This window comes from Ambystoma mexicanum, chromosome 7p (genome assembly GCF_040938575.1).
Source record: "Ambystoma mexicanum isolate Mex_15411 chromosome 7p, UKY_AmexF1_1, whole genome shotgun sequence".
NCBI classification, from domain to species: Eukaryota; Metazoa; Chordata; class Amphibia; order Caudata; family Ambystomatidae; genus Ambystoma; species Ambystoma mexicanum.
The window spans coordinates 819,268,625-819,281,794 of NC_090939.1; the positions used below are offsets into that span (position 1 = coordinate 819,268,625).

A 13,170-nucleotide genomic window follows, 5' to 3' on the forward strand; every position below is an offset into this window, starting at 1 on the left:
TCTCTGGCTGAAGAGCAGGCAGGAATTTAGTAGGAGTTATGGTATCAGAAGGTGGTAGTGTAGCAGACATGGTTAGTGAGATACTATGTTTGTTAGGCATGGGAGATGGGTCAATGGCAGCTTGCTATATGTTTTGTCTCTCAGGGTGTACCTTACAGGTAGCAGCCAAGGCGTGTGGCATCATTGTGAGCAGGATGCAGGAACTGAATGCAAGCAGCATACACTTGGTTGTGACGGTATGCAGGTGCATGACTTAGTAAGACATGTTTAAGGAGGAGTAGATCTGAGGTGGCTTGGGCAAGGAATATGGATTGATAACTATTTTTAGCATGAGTATGAGTGTAGCGCCTGCGGTAGGCTTAAGCTATGGGTATTGAATTTGTGCAGTTAGGCAAGACTTGAAGTGGGGTTAAAAAGCATCCTTGTAATAACAAAGTAGGTGTAGCTCATGTCAACTTCATAATGTGGTTGCAAGGCCAACTAAGGCGTGCATTGGCGAGTTCAGAACGATTGGTGGAGATGGACCTCGCCAAGCTAGGGTTCAGGTGTAGGCAAAAATAATTAACATTTGCTAGATGATTGACTAGGAGATAACAATTTAGCATTTGCAGAATCGACAATGATGAAGAAGTTTAGCATTTACCACGTCATTGACTAAGGAAAGCAATTCAAATGCCAAATTGACGGTGAGGAGGAAGCTGCTTCGTATTTGCTAATTCAATGACTGAGGAAGGCAATTTAACATTTGTGAGATCATCAGTGTGGGGAGAGCACTATAGTATATGCAAGGTCATTGACTAGGTGATAACAATTCAACATTTGCAATATCACTGGTAGTGTGTAAAATGAATAAGACCAGTGGTGATCATAATCATGAGCGAATCCCATGTCTATGGCTGGTTAGCGATAGGGTCATATACAGTAGCTAAGATACAGCACTTATAGAATACGTAGCACTACTCAGTTGCAATGTACACTTGGCGACGCTGAGCATCCGTTAGGCGGAGGCAGGTTCACAAGGCAGGCACGCATTAAACAGGCAGTAGATGGTTATATCCACAGTATTAAAGTTTATGGTCTTTGGGCCTCAAGCAGCGCAGCCAGTCACAGAGAGTGCATCAAGTGGCAAAGCATGCTTACTGTGATGGCGTAGGTGACGGCATGAAGGCATAGCCTCTGTGGCTCGCTGAAAGCACTCGCAGTAGGATTCAAAGGTTTTGATGGCCAAGTCTATGAGGCAGGAGGCACAGGGTCAGTAGAGTCACACCGTGGCAGAGTACCGGGCTCCAAGGCACCGGTGGCCCGGACAGGCACAGACAGGGCCTTATGATAAGGCCCTTAGGATTTAAGGCTGGCTTCCGCCTGCCGGTGAATGCGATTGGGCAAAGTAGTAACGTGCGGCCAATCGGAAGGCGAGACAATGACTTCAGGAAGGCCTCTTAGCGAGGCGCAGTGAACACAGCGGCCATTTCAAATGTTGCAAGGAGGCTTGCATTTAGCAGAAGAATATAATTAAATGCGATTTTGGCAATCTTATGCCGTCCTGCGGGCTGTAGCTTCATGGATGAAGTGCCCAAAGCAGTGCAAATTAAATGAAGCACATTGCGCAAAAATGTAGCAAAGACAAGGTAGTGCATGTAAGCCCCCTGTTCTCACCAGCTTAATGGTCAGGTACTGCTGGGGCTCACTTCTTCGGAACCCGATGCACGGATCCTGTGGGAGAGGGCCACATCCCTCTAATGTAGATGTAGCCAATGAAATGAAGCAAGAGGCACATACAGGCCCTTATGATAAGGCCCTTAGGATGTAAGGCTGGCTTCTGCCTGCCAGTGAATGCGATTGGGTAAAGTAGTAGTAACGTGCGGCCAATCGGAAGGAGAGACAATTAATTCAGGAAGGCCTTTTAGCAAGGTGCGGTGAACACGGCAGACATTTCGAATGTTGCAAGGAGGCTTGCGTTTAGCAGAAGAATATAATTAAATGCAATTTCAGCAATCTCATGCCGTGCGGTGGGCTTTAGACTCATGAATGAAGGGCCCAAAGCAGTGCAAATTAAATCAAGCACATTGTGCAAGAATGAAGCAAAGATGAGGTAGGGCATGTACGTCCCCGGTTCTCACCAGCTTAATGGTCGGTTACTGCTGGGGCTCGCTTCTCCTGAAGCCGATTCACGGGTCCTGAGGGAGAGAGCTCCAGCACTCTCGTGTAGATGTAGCCGATGTGTGCAGATTCGTCAAAAGGCCCTTAGGATGTAAGGCTGGCTTCTGCCTGCCGGTGAATGCGATTGGGTAAAGTAGTAGTAACGTGTGGCCAATCGGAAGGAGAGACAATTCAGGAAGGCCTCTTAGTGTGGTGCGGTGAACACAGCGGCTGTTTTGAATGTTGCAAGGAGGCTTGCGTTTAGCAGAAGAATGTCATTAAATGCGATTTTCAGGAATCTCATGCTGTGCTGCGGGCTATAGCTTCATGGATGAAGTGCCCAAAGAAGGGCAAATTAAATGAAGCACATTGCGCAAAACTGTAGCAAAGATGAGGTAGGGCATGTACGTCCCCGGTTCTCACCAGCTTAATGGTTGGGTACTGCTGGGACTTGTTTCTCCTCAAGCCGATTCACAGGTCCTGAGGGCGAGAGCTCCAGCCCTCTCGCGTAGATGTAGCTGATGAAATGAAGCCAGAGGCACAGACAGGCCCTTATGATAGTTCTGCAGTTAGTCAGTAGCGGTTGGACATATTTTAGTCTGGAGGCTAATCTAGTATTCCTGATGTTTACAGGACATGGAAGGTTTGGTGTGGGCCGAGAGGCATACCGATGGATCCATTGGAGAGGACTGAGCGGGCATGAGTTGCTCACTGCTGACCCTAGTGTGGTATTCAGTTTGGTTGTCTCTGGCTGAAGAGCAGGCAGGAATTTAGTAGGAGTTATGGTATCAGAAGGTGGTAGTGTAGCAGACATGGTTAGTGAGATACTATGTTTGTTAGGCATGGGTGATGGGTCAATGGCAGCCTGCTATATGTTTTGTCTCTTAGGGTGTACCTTACAGGTAGCAGCCAAGGCGTGTGGCATCATTGTGAGCAGGATGCAGGAACTGAATGCAAGCAGAATACACTTGGTTGTGACGGTATGCAGGTGCATGACTTGGTAAGACATGTGTAAGGAGGAGTAGCTCGGAGGTGGCTTGGGCAAGGAATATGGATTGATAACTATTTTTAGCATGAGAATGAGTCCAGCACCTGCGGTAGGCTTAAGCTATGGGTATTGAATTTGTGCAGTTAGGCAAGACTTGAAGTGGGGTTAAAAAGCATCCTTGTAATAACAAAGTAAGTGTAGCTCATGGCAACTTCATAATGTGGTTGCAAGGCCAACTAAGGCGTGCATTGGCGAGTTCAGAATGATTGGTGGAGATGGACCTCGCCAAGCTAGGGTTCAGGTGTAGGCAAAAATAATTAACATTTGCTAGATGATTGACTAGGAGATAACAATTTAGCATTTGCAGAATCGACAATGATGAAGAAGTTTAGCATTTACCACGTCATTGACTAAGGAAAGCAATTTAAATGCCAAATTGACGGTGAGGAGGAAGCAGTTTAGTATTTGCTAATTCAATGACTGGGGAAGGCAATTTAACATTTGTGAGATCATCAGTGTGGGGAGAGCACTATAGTATATGCAAGGTCATTGACTAGGTGATAACAATTCAACATTTGCAATATCACTGGTAGTGTGTAAAATGAATAAGACCAGTGGTGATCATAATCATGAGCGAATCCCACGTCTATGGCTGGTTAGCGATAGGGTCATATACAGTAGCTAAGATACAGCACTTATAGGATACGTAGCACTACACAGTTGCAATGTACACTTGGCAACGCTGAGCATCCGTTAGGCGGAGGCAGGTTCACAAGGCAGGCACGCATTAAACAGGCAGTAGATGGTTATATCCACAGTATTAAAGTTTATGGTCGTTGGGCATCGAGCAGCGCAGCCAGTCACAGAGAGTGCATCAAGTGGCAAAGCATGCTTACTGTGATGGCGTAGGTGACGGCATGAAGGCATAGCCTCTGTGGCTCGCTGAAAGCACTCGCAGTAGGATTCAAAGGTTTTGAGGGCCAAGTCTATGAGGCAAAAGGCACAGGGTCAGTAGAGTCACACCGTGGCAGAGTACCGGGCTCCAAGGAACCGGGGGCCCGGACAGGCACAGACAGGGCCTTATGATAAGGCCCTTAGGATTTAAGGCTGGCTTCCGCCTTCCGGTGAATGCGATTGGGCAAAGTAGTAACGTGCGACCAATCGGAAGGCGAGACAATGACTTCAGGAAGGCCTCTTAGCGAGGCACAGTGAACACAGCGGCCATTTCAAATGTTGCAAGGAGGCTTGCATTTAGCAGAAGAATATAATTAAATGCGATTTTGGCAATCTCATGCCGTGCTGCCGGCTGTAGCTTCCTGGATGAAGTGCCCAAAGCAGTGCAAATTAAATGAAGCACATTGCGCAAAAATGTAGCAAAGACAAGGTAGTGCATGTAAGCCCCCTGTTCTCACCAGTTTAATGGTCGGGTACTGCTGGGGCTCACTTCTTCGGAACCCGATGCACGGATCCTGTGGGAGAGGGCCACATCCCTCTGATGTGGATATAGCCAATGAAATGAAGCAAGAGGCACATACAGGCCCTTATGATAAGGCCCTTAGGATGTAAGGCTGGCTTCTGCCTGCCAGTGAATGCGATTGGGTAAAGTAGTAGTAACCTGCGGCCAATCGGAAGGAGAGACAATTAATTCAGGAAGGCCTTTTAGTGAGGTGCGGTGAACACGGCGGACATTTCGAATGTTGCAAGGAGGCTTGCGTTTATCAGAAGAATATAATTAAATGCAATTTCAGCAATCTCATGCGGTGGGCTTTAGATTCATGAATGAAGGGCCCAAAGCAGTGCAAATTAAATGAAGCACATTGTGCAAGAATGAAGCAAAGATGAGGTAGGGCATGTACGTCTCCGGTTCTCACCAGCTTAATGGTCGGTTACTGCTGGGGCTCGGTTCTCCTGAAGCCGATTCACGGGTCCTGAGGGAGAAGTCTCCAGCCCTCTCATGTAGATGTAGCCGATGTGTGCAGATTCGTCAAAAGGCCTTTAGGATGTAAGGCTGGCTTCTGCCTGCTGGTGAATGCTATTGGGTAAAGTAGTAGTAACGTGCGGCCAATCGGAAGGAGACACAATTCATTCAGGAAGGCCTCTTGGCGAGGAGCGGTGAACATGACGAACATTTGGAATGTTGCAAGGAGGCTTGCGTTTAGCAGAAGAATATAATTAAATGCGATTTCAGCAATCTCATGCCGTGCTGCGGGCTGTAGATTCAAGAATGAAGTGCCCAAAGCAGCGCAAATTAAATGAAGCACATTGTGCAAGAATGTAGCAAAGATGAGGTAGAGCATGTACGTCCCCGGTTCACACCATCTTAATGGTCGGATACTGCTGGGGCTCGCTTCTCCTGAAGCCGATTCACGGGTCCTGAGGGAGAGGGCTCCAGCACTCTCGTGCAGATGTAGCCGATGTGTGCAGATTCGTCAAAAGGCCCTTAGGATGTAAGGCTGGCTTCTGCCTGCCGGTGAATGCGATTGGGTAAAGTAGTAGTAAAGTGCGGCCAATCGGAAGGAGAGACAATTAATTCAGGAAGGCTTCTTAGCGAGGCGAGGTGAACACGGCGGACATTTCGAATGTTGCAAGGAGGCTTGCATTTAGCAGAAGAATATAATTACATGCAATTTCAGCAATCTCATGCCGTGCTGCGGGCTGTAGATTCATGAATGAAGTGCCCAAAGTAGTGCAAATTAAATGAAGCACATTGTGCAAAACTGTAGCAAAGATGAGATAGGGCATGTACGTCCCCGGTTCTCACCAGCTTAATGGTCGGGTACTGCTGGGGCTTGCTTCTCCTGAAGCCGCTTCACGGGTCCTGAGGGAGAGAGCTCCAGCCCTCTCGCGTAGATGTAGCTGAAGAAATGAAGCCAGAGGCACAGACAGGCCCTTATGATAAGGCCCTTAGGATGTAAGGCCGGCTTCCGCCTGCCGGTGAATGCGATTGGGCACTGTAGTAACATGCAGCCAATAGGAAGGAGAGACAATGAATTCAGGAAGGCCTCTTAGCGTGGTGCTGTGAACACAGCGGCAATTTCGAATGTTGCAAGGAGGCTTTCATTTAGCAGAAGAATATAATTAAATGCGATTTCGGCAATCTCATGCCGTGCTGCGGGCTGTAACTTCATGGATGAAGTGCCCAAAGCAGTGCAAATTAAATGAAGCACACTGCGCAAAAATGTAGCAACGGCAAGGTAGGACATGTACGCCCCCGGTTCTCACCAGATTAATGGTTGTGTACATTGTGGCTCACTTCTCCTGAAGCCGATGCACGGGTCCTGAGGGAGAAGTCTCCAGCCCTCTCATGTAGATGTAGCCGATGTGTGCAGATTTGTCAAATGGCAACAAAGTTATAAGCCATCTAAAAATGTTGGGACCCCCTTCTAATTTTGCCCCCTTTTGACAAAATCACACCAATCAAATCTGGGTCTAAAATCTGTTTCCAAACTTTTGTGTATCTTCGTTAAACGCACCAAATGTATAAACCTTTCAAATATTTTAGGTCCCCTCCTCTAATTTTGCCCCCTCTTGGCAAAACAGCACCAACCTTTATATAACCCTTCAGCGTCAGCTCTAAAATTATATTGCAGATTTTCATGCTGTTTCATTGTGTAGCGCCAAAGTTATAAGCCATCCAAAAACTGCTTTTCACCGACCCTGTAATGCAGAAATATGCATAGATGTCCCCGAACATCTGGGATGTTCCTGATCATGGGAGAAGAAAACACACACGATATTTATCTTTTTTGGCCATATGCCATCCCATCCTCATCACCCCTCACCTCCCCAGAGATAGTTTCATTTGTTTGACAAGTGCAATGTTGTGTCTTTTAGTGTTTTTACGTCGATGTTTGTGGACTATGGGCGCTGTTCACTAATCCAACATGGCACCCATTTCCAATGTTTTGAAGCATCTCGTGTTTTTAATTGACCAATCAGAAGGAGCGGACATCATGCTGGACCCTGATTGGTCCAGGGGGCGTCCGCGGACCCGAATCGGCAAGTGAGCTAGAGATCACTCATTTGTTTACCTACTTTTTGGACGTTTTTTAAAAAAAAGACTGGATGGATTGACACCAAATTTACAAAAGCACACTTTTGGGACCAAGCTGCCGCTCTTGATGCAAATTTGGTGAAAATTCGTCCAGCGATTTGGGCTGTAGGCATGAGCACTTTTTTTTTCCATCGAGTGTATGAGAATTTCCACACATTTTGGGACCCCCCCTATAACTTGGGAAACCGCACCAAACTTCACAAAATCGCTCTGATGGGGCCATAAATCTTTTTGTAAAGTTTGGTGATAATTCGTCGAGGCGGGGGGAGTTAAGCCACCTAGAAAGTGCTCTTCCTATGAGTTGCGCAACTTAACCATAACTACAGGGCCGCTACTTCAGGCCCTGTAATCAGGGGGTGATCAAATTCTTTGGAATAGCCGTCTATTTGGAAACAGTGTCACGTTAATTTTAAAGTTATTTCTATTGTCTCCAGTATGTTCATGTATGCTACACTTGTTTAAGGGTATGTTTTTACACGATTGATCATTTTTATCTTTTTGTATTTTGCTTCTGTTTATCCTGTTGTTCAATATATAAAATAATTTTGAAATGCTTCATTATATAAATTGATACACAATAAAAAAAAAGGCAGCAGGCACTATACAAATAACAAGTAACACAAGATAAATGCAGTCAGCACAGGCAGCGAGGGAAAGTCAAAGGGAGGACCTTCTTCAGGAACACTGATGTATTAGTCTATTCCAGAAGAAACTATACTTTGGCAACAGTGAGAATAACCATAATGGTCTTCAATAATTATTTTGTATGAATCTGTTTATTGGCATTTGTATATAAGCATAAACAAATATTAATACGCCCCAAATCAACGCCGGCTTCCACCATCAACACCCCTCTGCACCAGTAACTTCTGTCTAGCCTTTTTTATGGCTCAATCCGAATGCAGCCCTCTCTATTCGGTAATCGCATGGGATACCATGAGACTCTCTGCAGCCAAATTTGATGGCCAAACCTGTCCTCTGGATTCTGGCAGATGGGTTTGATGGGCCTATCAGAGTCACAGAATCTCCTGATGAGATTTGCTATCCTATGGAGGGTTTGGGAGTCCTATAAAAGGACCAGATCAATTTAATGTTTCAAGAGTGTACTGGGCAAGCCTGAAACCTTACTGTATTTTAGAGGAGCGTTGATGAATTTGTTTAGTGGTTTGTTGATCTTTTTTGGCAGTGCATTCGATTTGTGTGCTTTGTGATGCCTATTTGCGACATTTTGTCCGTTTGTGCTTACTAGGCCCTCTTGTTGTCTTTCCTTTTGATTCCAACATCCCCTCATAAAAACCACTGAACAAGGTTTTGCCTTTCTTGTACCCTTTTCCTTTGTGTCACTCCAAAAAGAAAAAGAAAGTCATTATTCCTTTTCGTATTTCTCCTTGTTTGTGAAACCTAAATACCTTCACGTTTGTGAACGACTCAGAGAACCCTTCATGTTTTAACCACCTTTCCTTGTGTGCCCGAGAACCAATGCAACGCTCCATTTTTTTGTCATTGTACACTTCTTTTCTTTACTGTTTGTGTCTCGTGTTAGATCTTGATTAGAAAGGACTTCAAATAATAAGGCAGTGCCAGGCCTTGTGTTTGTAGAAGGTGGAGGAGGTTGATGTCTCTTGAGGTGAGGATGTTATTTGCAAGGGGGAAGTCTGGAAGCAGACTGTTGTGCCTCTTGTGTTTGTGGGTCCCGGGGGTGACACGAACTCCCAGAGCCAGAGCAGGTGTTACCTGAGGTGGGTCAGTCATTGGGAGATGGCTCAATAAGAGGGGAGGAGGCTGGCCTTACAGCAGAGGGCTTGCCACTGTGACAGGCGGAAAGAGGCAGAGCAGCGGTAGGACTGACAATGGAAGGTTTGCTAGTGCCACTGCAGGGTGTGGTGCAGGGGGTAGGGCTGGCTAATGCAGTGCTGAGTCCTTATGCTAGAGGTGATGGATGTGCCTGGGGAGGGATGGCAAGCAATAGTTTTCTTTATGCACAATGAGAACAGTGTGGATGTTGAATATAAGCTAGACGTATTGCTGGAAATGTCTTAATTAACTTGAGTTGGGGAGCACATGATGGCAGTAATGCAGGGTGAGGGTTTCATGGCCCAGCCAAAACAGAACATGAAAGGCCATGGTGTAAATGCGCTAATCAGCTAAAACCCCATAAAGTCCAGCATCAAAACCCCAAAAGAAGGAAACCTTGACACTATCAGGGCCAACCCCTGGCCAGGCACAGGGCAAAGGAGAGTGCACTTGCTTTGTGCAACTGGAAAACCATTGAGAACAGCCATGCTGAGGAACAGGCTGTGAAATAAAGTTCCCAGCATTCCCTAACAGCAGCATCAAGGCATGTTGCTTGCTGTTTCACGTGCTAGGAGAGGAACAGCCGGATTGATAGCTTACCTCTTGCGGACACCTCCGCATCACACAGTCCATGCACCAGCAACAGTTAAGAGTTGCTATTCAGCGGGGAGCACAACGCGGGTCGTTCACAGTTCCGAACAAGTCCTGCCGAGCGCTGGAGATAAGTTGGGGTTTGATGATCTGTCCAACTCGCACAGTGTCAAAGAGTCACGCACTTGTGAAATAAATGTCTGAGTATTATTCTTTGGATGCGTGAGCAAGCAGTAACAAGTGCATTGTATTTTCAAAGGGTCTCCACATTTGAGAGTGTTGCCTCCAGACGATCCCACCCCCCTAGACCCACTCCTATTCCCCCTCTGCCCAAAACTAGGAAAAGCTCATCTGGCTGTTATGCAGAATCCTGTGCAGTTCCCTTGGGGAACACTGAAAAAAGATTAAGACTACAGGAGTAAGCAGTAAACCCAATTGGTAGCAGTCTGCACCACCCAGATTTACCTGGTAGCTGTGGCTGAGCAGTCAGACTTCTCTCAAGAAGAGTAGGGCAGTATATAGAGTATACACAATAGGGCTAAAAACACAGTAGAGCAAACAAACACTGACCAGAGCTTTGTATAAAAAGTATATAATTAGTTATTTAAAACACACTTTAGGCAATATACTAGCACTCTCAATCAAAAGCAAGTTAAAACACAGTCAGGTAACGTATACACACCTCCCTTAATAACTATTAGGCAAGTCAGAATTAAAACACCACGATTGGTTAAGCAGATGTGAGTGCATAACCTGATGGCACTCCAATAATTCAGTTAAAGGGAGAGAAAAAGGCAGAGCATAGAAATAAAACAGGTCCCAACACTTTTAGGAGTTCTCAGCAAGGGAATAAAGGCAGTAGATACTGTAGAGCCAAAGTTCATAGGCCAGGCCCACTTTAAAGGGAGCAAAGCGAAATGTGCCCAAGATCACACGGTTTAACATGCACTAAAAGTCTTTGCAGAATGTTCAAAAGAGGTTGGGGCGATTCAGAAAAGGTAAAGTTAGAAGGTCTGGGGCCAACCCAGTTGGCAAGCCAAGGATTTAAGGGTCACCTTGGGCAAACCGAAGAAAGGGAGGCCAGACAGGACACAGTACCTTAAACAGAGAGGAAGCTCCAGCGGTGGCAGTTGTTCCTGACAGTGGTTGTAGTTTGTTGTTTCGACCAGGGGAAGAGAGGATCTCGTCGAGGAGGAAACCTGGAGTCGTTGCACTGCACAGGATGAAACCAGCTGCAGAGTTCATCAATAAAAGGAGTGTTCCTTTTATTCGCGGTCAAAGTGGTGAAGCCTGGCTATCCGGCCGCCGGGATGCTTGACACGGGTGATTCGACCAAGAGACATCTTTGGAAGGCGAAAAGGGCGAACTGGTTGATCGCACCAGCTCAGAGGAAGAAGACTCGTCCAGCAGAAGATCTTCTCTTGTTGTTGGGAAAGTGGTGAGGTAGTTGCAACAGGGCTTCACCGGTGGTGTCGTCGTTGCAGATGGCTCAGCTTCTTCCCGCTTCGGATTCTTAGGTCCTGTGGCGACTTCTGAAGTTCCAGTCCCAAAGGCCCTGCTTTTATGCAGAAAACCCCCCATTCATCAGCCTAGCTGTCAATCACACATGCTAAGTGGTGAGCCGGGCGGCTCACCACTGGGCCAATCAGAGTAGAGTGTGACTTGGGTTGCCAAGGCAATGCAGTCCAGGGTGCCCATTCCCCCTTCCACCCTTCCTGTGGAACCCAGACAGAATGGCACCATTTGGAGGGCTTCTGTGGAGAAGCCCGCCAAAAAGTGGAACAAAGAGCTCGACCTTGGTCAGAGTTACAGAGACAGACACAAACGCCATTTTAGAAAAGAGTTCTGGCAAAAAGACCCAACCGTTAATTTAATATTAAATAAATAAACCAGCGGTATCTTTAACATTGCAATAAAAAGTGTTGAGTTTAAAATCAATGGGAAAATCCCATAGAGAATATTCCGGTGGAATATTTTGCGTGGTAACCACTGCCACCAGCCAGAAAATCGACAAGGGGGGACTAGACAGTGCCCCTTGAAAACAGACCCAGGGGCAATATAATGAACCCCTTCCAGTACTTCCACAATATGATGGTTTGTACTGGTTCTGTTCACAATTTAAGACTAGTAAAGTCAATGGTGACTTTACATGCCCTGGGAGACAGAAGTCATGCCCAGGGTATGGAGTCTATGTTTGGGGGTCACTATGACACCCCTGTGTTACTGCACTGAGGGTGCTGTGTAACACACACATAAAAAATAGATGATAACCTATGGAGCAGAAAGAAAACCCCATAGCCCATAAGCACACCAACAGTCAGAGACATACCTCAAATCATGCCTAAGAGTCGGAGTAAAAGAGTCTCACTCTTAGCAGGAGAAAAAAACAAACCCCAAAAATCCAGCAAAGCTGCTGGGGGACTCACTAGGTTTGGGAAATTAGCCTTATAAGAGAATTCTCCCTAACACTGGCAAATTCCATTGCAGCAACAAATAAGATGAGCAACTTGATATTGTTTTAGAAGAAGACTATTAGCATATCAAGAATTATCATTTGATTTGCACTACTAATGGACAATGGAGGCGTGCACGTGTTCACAAACTAACAACATTGGGTGCTGCCTGAACTGCATAAAAATGTTGTACGTGTACCTTGTGGTTTGTAAGGAAAGTGCTGGTGAGGAGTACTGTTAATTTGTGCTAGTGCTGGTGAAGGAATCAGTATGTGTGTGATCTATGGTCACCTGCACAGAGGAAGAGATCAGTGCAAAGTCAGTGTGTTTATTCAACAGTGAGTGAATGGCTCCAAAGAGGGAGATGCAGGCGTGAATGTGAAACATGCAAATTCAGAGGACAAAAAGCTGGCAAAATCTTTCCCTTCCCTACCTATTCACATCCTCGCCCCAAGCCCTCTACCCAGTGTTCCTAATTCCCCTAGTGTTGTGTGTTGGTCTAGTGTTTCATGTGACGTGAGTGTCATGACTGTGTCATGATGCTCCTTTAATAAAAGGGGCTCTGCTGTCTTTGTGTTTGCCTGCGTGCCACGTGATCGTGGCCTGGTTTGCAGCGCGGCCCAAGTGCCCTTGGAGCCATGACTGCCAAGAAGTGGGGGTGATCCTCCCAACTGCGGAGAGTCCGGCCCCGTGATCCGGGCCTGGTAGGCTTTCCCCTACCCGCGGTCCGCTGGGTTCCCCCAGCATTCCTGCCGTGTTGGGTAATCCTGACAGCGATTGTGGCCCGCCCCGGTGACCGGAGGCGGGCCACCACGGTGATCCGGCCTGTGCAGGGTGATCCCGGCCCCTTACGCGCTGCGTGCCCGCAGAGCCCTGGTCCTGTGTCGGGTGCCCCGACACCATCTGTGGCCCGCCCCGGTGACTGGAGGCGGACCACCACATTGGCGACGAGGAGTCCAGGGGCTCCGCTCACTTGGATGTGAGTGGGCCTCCTGGGCCCTTTCTGGACGAAGCCACGTACTTGGATGCCGTTTGGAGGTAGCGTGCCTGCCCCTGATCAAAGGAAAGGGGCGGGGCCAGCCCTCCGTTGCAGTGCGACGTCAGCCGCAGGAATGGAGGAGGCGCAGCCCGCACTGCACGCCCAGGGACCC

The 13,170-nt window shown here is 47.1% G+C and overlaps 1 protein-coding gene across 7 annotated transcripts in view; it reads right to left on the bottom strand.

Moving 5' to 3' along the window:
• The window catches only part of LOC138525572 (uncharacterized), a 1,145,196-nt gene that overhangs the window by 760,262 nt on the left and 371,764 nt on the right, over positions 1 to 13,170 (bottom strand). The gene's annotated exons all lie outside the window — the stretch shown is intronic.